We start from the raw sequence: 6,305 nt of genomic DNA on the forward strand, positions 1-6,305 counted from the left end.
TCTCTCCTGTCTGGTACTGAACAGCCTGTCTGTGTCTCAATGTCTCTCCTGTACTGTACGGCCCGTCTGTGTCTCAGTGTCTCTCCTGGCTGGTACCGTACGGCCCGTCTGTGTCTCAATGTCTGTCCTGTCTGGTACTGAACAGCCTGTCTGTGTCTCAGTGTCTCTCCTGTACTGTACGGCCCGTCTATGTCTCAGTGTCTCTCCTGTCTGGTACTGAACAGCCTGTCTGTGTCTCAGTGTCTCTCCTGTACTGTACGGCCCGTCTATGTCTCAGTGTCTCTCCTGTCTGGTACTGAACAGCCTGTCTGTGTCTCAGTGTCTCTCCTGTACTGAACAGCCTGTCTGTGTCTCAATGTCTCTCCTGTACTGAACAGCCTGTCTGTGTCTCAGTGTCTCTCCTGTACTGAACAGCCTGTCTGTGTCTCAATGTCTCTCCTGTACTGTACGGCCCGTCTGTGTCTCAATGTTTCTCCTGTCTGGTACTGAACAGCCTGTCTGTGTCTCAGTGTCTCTCCTGTACTGAACAGCCTGTCTGTATCTCAATGTCTCTCCTGTACTGTATGGCCCGTCTGTGTCTCAATGTCTCTCCTGTCTGGTACTGAACAGCCTGTCTGTGTCTCAATGTCTCTCCTGTACTGTACGGCCCATCTGTGTCTCAATGTCTCTCCTGTACTGAACAGCCTGTCTGTGTCTCAGTGTCTCTCCTGTACTGTACGGCCCGTCTGTGTCTCAGTGTCTCTCCTGTCTGGTACTGAACAGCCTGTCTGTGTCTCAATGTCTCTCCTGTACTGTACGGCCTGTCTGTGTCTCAGTGTCTGTCCTGTCTGGTACTGTATGGCCTGTCTGTGTCTCAATGTCTCTCCTGTCTGGTACTGAACAGCCTGTCTGTGTCTCATTGTCTCTCCTGTACTGTACGGCCCGTCTGTGTCTCAGTGTCTCTCCTGTCTGGTACTGAACAGCCTGTCTGTGTCTCAATGTCTCTCCTGTCTGGTACTGTACGGCCTGTCTGTGTCTCAGTGTCTCTCCAATGAGGTGATGGTTAAACACGTCCAATTATACATATAATTACATATCAAAATAGAAATTATTAAAGCATTAGAATCAGATATAATATATAATATACAATATAATACATACATGGAGATGGTTAATCGCTGCTGTTTTAGACAAAATAATTTATTTCTGAATTTGTCAGCATTCACATGGGATCAATCAGACTTTATCCATGAATCTAACTAACACCAGTTGCTGTATTAAAGATTGTTTCTCGTACTGGGTGGGAAAAGTGGGTCACACACTGCCCGTTCCTTTGAACTAACCTCTGTATCTAACCCTGTACCTGCCCTGGGAGTGTTTGACGGGACAGTGTAGAGGGAGCTTTACTCTGTATCTAACCCTGTACCTGCCCTGGGAGTGTTTGATGGGACAGTGTAGAGGGAGCTTTACTCTGTATCTAACCCTGTACCTGCCCTGGGAGTGTTTGATGGGACAGTGTAGAGGGAGCTTTACTCTGTATCTAACCCTGTACCTGCCCTGGGAGTGTTTGACGGGACAGTGTAGAGGGAGCTTTACTCTGTATCTAACCCTGTACCTGCCCTGGGAGTGTTTGACGGGACAGTGTAGAGGGAGCTTTACTCTGTACCTAACCCTGTACCTGCCCTGGGAGTGTTTGATGGGACAGTGCAGAGGGAGCTTTACTCTGTATCTAACCCTGTACCTGCCCTGGGAGTGTTTGATGGGACAGTGTCGAGGGAGCTTTACTCTGTATCTAACCCTGTACCTGTCCCTGGGAGTGTTTGATGGGACAGTGTAGAGGGAGCTTTACTCTGTATCTAACCCTGTACCTGCCCTGGGAGTGTTTGATGGGACAGTGTAGAGGGAGCTTTACTCTGTATCTAACCCTGTACCTGCCCTGGGAGTGTTTGATGGGACAGTGTAGAGGGAGCTTTACTCTGTATCTAACCCTGTACCTGCCCTGGGAGTGTTTGATGTTTAAGTGTGATTCAGGGTAAGTAAAATCACTCTGAACTTTCACCTCCAATGCCAGAGCTCTGATTGTTATTGCCTTGTGTCTGATTGTAATTTTTAATCTCCATTGGCCTCACGCTGGGTACATTTTCTCGGCCGGTGAGATGGGGGGTGGTGGTTTGGGGGTAGGAGTGGTTGGGAGCAGCGTGGGATATGGAGAGGGGAGTGCCACCCTGCTGCCCTGTGGCGCCTTCCGCCAGTGCCCGTTCTCCAGGTCGAGCAGCGGAGGCTAACTGACAGCGGCGACTGCGCGACGAACTGACGCACGGGCACAGACAGCGGGCGATCCGGGGTAGGGACCGAGGCCAGGTTCCCGACACCCCCTCTTCCGCCCTCTTGCCCCACCCCGTGTGGCACCGCGGGTCACTGTAACACACCCCACCCCTCACCTCCCCCCGACCCCCGACCGTCGCTTTGCCTGCAAACCCATGGAGTTTGGTGACGCCTCGTGCAGTCGAATAGCCAGCTCCTGCAGAGTGGCCGGCTGTGCCGTAGGGCGACTGGCGGCTGTGCGATGCCGTTCCCCCACCCCCATCGAGGAACGGGCAAGTTGGGAGTGGGCTGGGCAGGAACGATACCAACCAGAGGACAGAAGTGGGGAAAAGGAGCAAACTGTTCAGCGGTGACGGGGTTAGATCAGACGGTCACACCATTCACAGGCCGTGCTGCAGCCATCTGCTGCCGATCAGCCCCCGGTCCTCAGCCTTCTCGCCCCGTCCTTGGAATCTTCCAGGGCCTCTCCTCTCCTCTCCTAAAGAAAGTGCAAAGAATTGTTACACAGCGAGTATAAAGTTTCTTCTCTTCCTCGGTTTGGCTGATGAGTAAACGGAGGCCAGCAGGGGCTGGTCAATAAACAGTTAGCCCCTGGGATCTCACTCACAGTGGGCTGGAGCCAGGGATTGTGGCAGGTTCACTGGTCAGTCGGCCACAGAGGTATACAGGGTCAGGTTTAAAGTGGAGCTTGTATCAGAGAGGGGGAGAGAGAGAGAGAGAGAGACAGACAGACAGACAGACAGACAGAGTGACAGAGACAGAGAGACAGGGAGAGAGATTCAGACAGAGAGAGAGACAGACAGACAGAAAGACAGGGAGAGAGAGAGAGACAGAAAGAGGGAGAGAGACGGAGAGTGAGAGTGACAGAGAGAGCGAGCGAGAGAGAGAGAGAGAGAGTGACAGAGTGAGAGACAGAGAGAGAGAGTGAGAGAGTGTGACAGTGACAGAGAGAGAGGAAGATAGTGAGAGAGAGAGAGGGAGACAGTGAGAGAGACAGAGAGAGAGAGTGAGAGTGACAGAGCAAGAGGGAGAGCGAGAGAGAGAAAGAGAGAGAGAGACAGGGAAAGAGATACAGGGAGAGAGAGAGAGAGAGACTGAGAGTGAGAGTGAGAGAGACAGAGAATGACAGAGCGAGAGAGTGACAGAGCGAGAGAGAGAGACAGAGAGTGACAGAGAGTGAAAGTGACAGAAAAAGAGAGTGACAGAGAGAGTGATAAAGAGAGTGACAGTGACAGAGAGTGACAGTGACAGAGAGAGAGTGACAGAAAGAGAGAGAGTGACAGAGAGAGAGAGAGACAGTGAGAGAGAGAGACAGAGAAAGAGTCAGAGAGAGTGACAGAGAGAGAGAGAGAGACGGAGGGCGAAAGAGAGAGAGGGAGAGACTGAGGGCGAGAGAGTGACAGAGAGTGAGACAGAGAATGACAGTCACGGAGAGAGTGAGTGAGACAGAGAGGAACAAAGGGAGAGTGAGAGACGGAGAGTGAGAAACGGAGATGGAGAAAGAGGGAGAGAGCGAGAGAGACAGAGAGCGCGAGACAAAGACAGTGAGAAAGAGGTAGAGAGTGAGACGGAGAGATGGAGAGTGACAGTGAGAGCGAGAGTGGGACGGACACAGAGAAACGGAGAGAGAGAGAAAAAGAAAGATACTGAGAGGGAGTCAGAGACAAACAGGTAGAGACAGACAGATGGAGAGACAGAGCAAGAAAAACAGAGCTAACGGGTGAGACAGTCTGGGGTCTTTATGTGATGGGCCTCTCAGTCCCTGTCTCTCTATGTGAGGGGCTCTCAGTCCCTCTCTCTCTATGTGAGGGGCTCTCAGTCCCTCTCTCTCCATGTGAGGGGCTCTCAGTCCCTCTCTCTCTATGTGAGGGGCTCTCAGTCCCTCTCTCTCTGTGTGAGGGGCTCTCAGTCCCTCTCTCTCTATGTGAGGGGCTCTCAGTCCCTCTCTCTCTATGTGAGGGCCTCTCAGTCCCTCTCTCTCTCTGTGAGGGGCTCTCAGTCCCTCTCTCTCTATGTGAGGGGCTCTCAGTCCCTCTCTCTCTATGTGAGGGGCTCTCAGTCCCTCTCTCTCTATGTGAGGGGCTCTCAGTCCCTCTCTCTCTCTGTGAGGGGCTCTCAGTCCCTCTCTCTCTGTGTGAGGGGCTCTCAGTCCCTCTCTCTCTATGTGAGGGGCTCTCAGTCCCTCTCTCTCGATGTGAGGGGCTCTCAGTCCCTCTCTCTCTGTGTGAGGGGCTCTCAGTCCCTCTCTCTCTATGTGAGGGGCTCTCAGTCCCTCTCTCTCTGTGTGAGGGGCTCTCAGTCCCTCTCTCTCTATGTGAGGGGCTCTCAGTCCCTCTCTCTCTGTGTGAGGGCCTCTCAGTCCCTGTCTCTCTATGGTGAGGGGCTCTCAGTCCCTCTCTCTCTGTGTGAGGGGCTCTCAGTCCCTCTCTCTCTATGGTGAGGGGCTCTCAGTCCCTCTCTCTCTGTGTGAGGGGCTCTCAGTCCCTCTCTCTCTATGTGAGGGGCTCTCAGTCCCTCTCTCTCTATGTGAGGGGCTCTCAGTCCCTCTCTCTCTGTGTGAGGGGCTCTCAGTCCCTCTCTCTCTGTGTGAGGGCCTCTCAGTCCCTCTCTCTCTATGTGAGGGGCTCTCAGTCCCTCTCTCTCTGTGTGAGGGGCTCTCAGTCCCTCTCTCTCTATGTGAGGGGCTCTCAGTCCCTCTCTCTCTATGTGAGGGCCTCTCAGTCCCTCTCTCTCTCTGTGAGGGGCTCTCAGTCCCTCTCTCTCTATGTGAGGGGCTCTCAGTCCCTCTCTCTCTATGTGAGGGGCTCTCAGTCCCTCTCTCTCTATGTGAGGGGCTCTCAGTCCCTCTCTCTCTCTGTGAGGGGCTCTCAGTCCCTCTCTCTCTGTGTGAGGGGCTCTCAGTCCCTCTCTCTCTATGTGAGGGGCTCTCAGTCCCTCTCTCTCTATGTGAGGGCCTCTCAGTCCCTCTCTCTCTCTGTGAGGGGCTCTCAGTCCCTCTCTCTCTATGTGAGGGGCTCTCAGTCCCTCTCTCTCTATGTGAGGGGCTCTCAGTCCCTCTCTCTCTATGTGAGGGGCTCTCAGTCCCTCTCTCTCTCTGTGAGGGGCTCTCAGTCCCTCTCTCTCTGTGTGAGGGGCTCTCAGTCCCTCTCTCTCTATGTGAGGGGCTCTCAGTCCCTCTCTCTCGATGTGAGGGGCTCTCAGTCCCTCTCTCTCTGTGTGAGGGGCTCTCAGTCCCTCTCTCTCTATGTGAGGGGCTCTCAGTCCCTCTCTCTCTGTGTGAGGGGCTCTCAGTCCCTCTCTCTCTATGTGAGGGGCTCTCAGTCCCTCTCTCTCTGTGTGAGGGCCTCTCAGTCCCTATCTCTCTATGGTGAGGGGCTCTCAGTCCCTCTCTCTCTGTGTGAGGGGCTCTCAGTCCCTCTCTCTCTATGGTGAGGGGCTCTCAGTCCCTCTCTCTCTGTGTGAGGGGCTCTCAGTCCCTCTCTCTCTATGTGAGGGGCTCTCAGTCCCTCTCTCTCTATGTGAGGGGCTCTCAGTCCCTCTCTCTCTGTGTGAGGGGCTCTCAGTCCCTCTCTCTCTGTGTGAGGGCCTCTCAGTCCCTCTCTCTCTATGTGAGGGGCTCTCAGTCCCTCTCTCTCTGTGTGAGGGGCTCTCAGTCCCTCTCTCTCTATGTGAGGGGCTCTCAGTCCCTCTCTCTCTATGTGAGGGCCTCTCAGTCCCTCTCTCTCTCTGTGAGGGGCTCTCAGTCCCTCTCTCTCTATGTGAGGGGCTCTCAGTCCCTCTCTCTCTATGTGAGGGGCTCTCAGTCCCTCTCTCTCTATGTGAGGGGCTCTCAGTCCCTCTCTCTCTCTGTGAGGGGCTCTCAGTCCCTCTCTCTCTGTGTGAGGGGCTCTCAGTCCCTCTCTCTCTATGTGAGGGGCTCTCAGTCCCTCTCTCTCGATGTGAGGGGCTCTCAGTCCCTCTCTCTCTGTGTGAGGGGCTCTCAGTCCCTCTCTCTCTATGTG

The sequence above is a fragment of the Heptranchias perlo genome, unplaced genomic scaffold, assembly GCF_035084215.1.
Source record: "Heptranchias perlo isolate sHepPer1 unplaced genomic scaffold, sHepPer1.hap1 HAP1_SCAFFOLD_350, whole genome shotgun sequence".
Taxonomy (NCBI): domain Eukaryota; kingdom Metazoa; phylum Chordata; class Chondrichthyes; order Hexanchiformes; family Hexanchidae; genus Heptranchias; species Heptranchias perlo.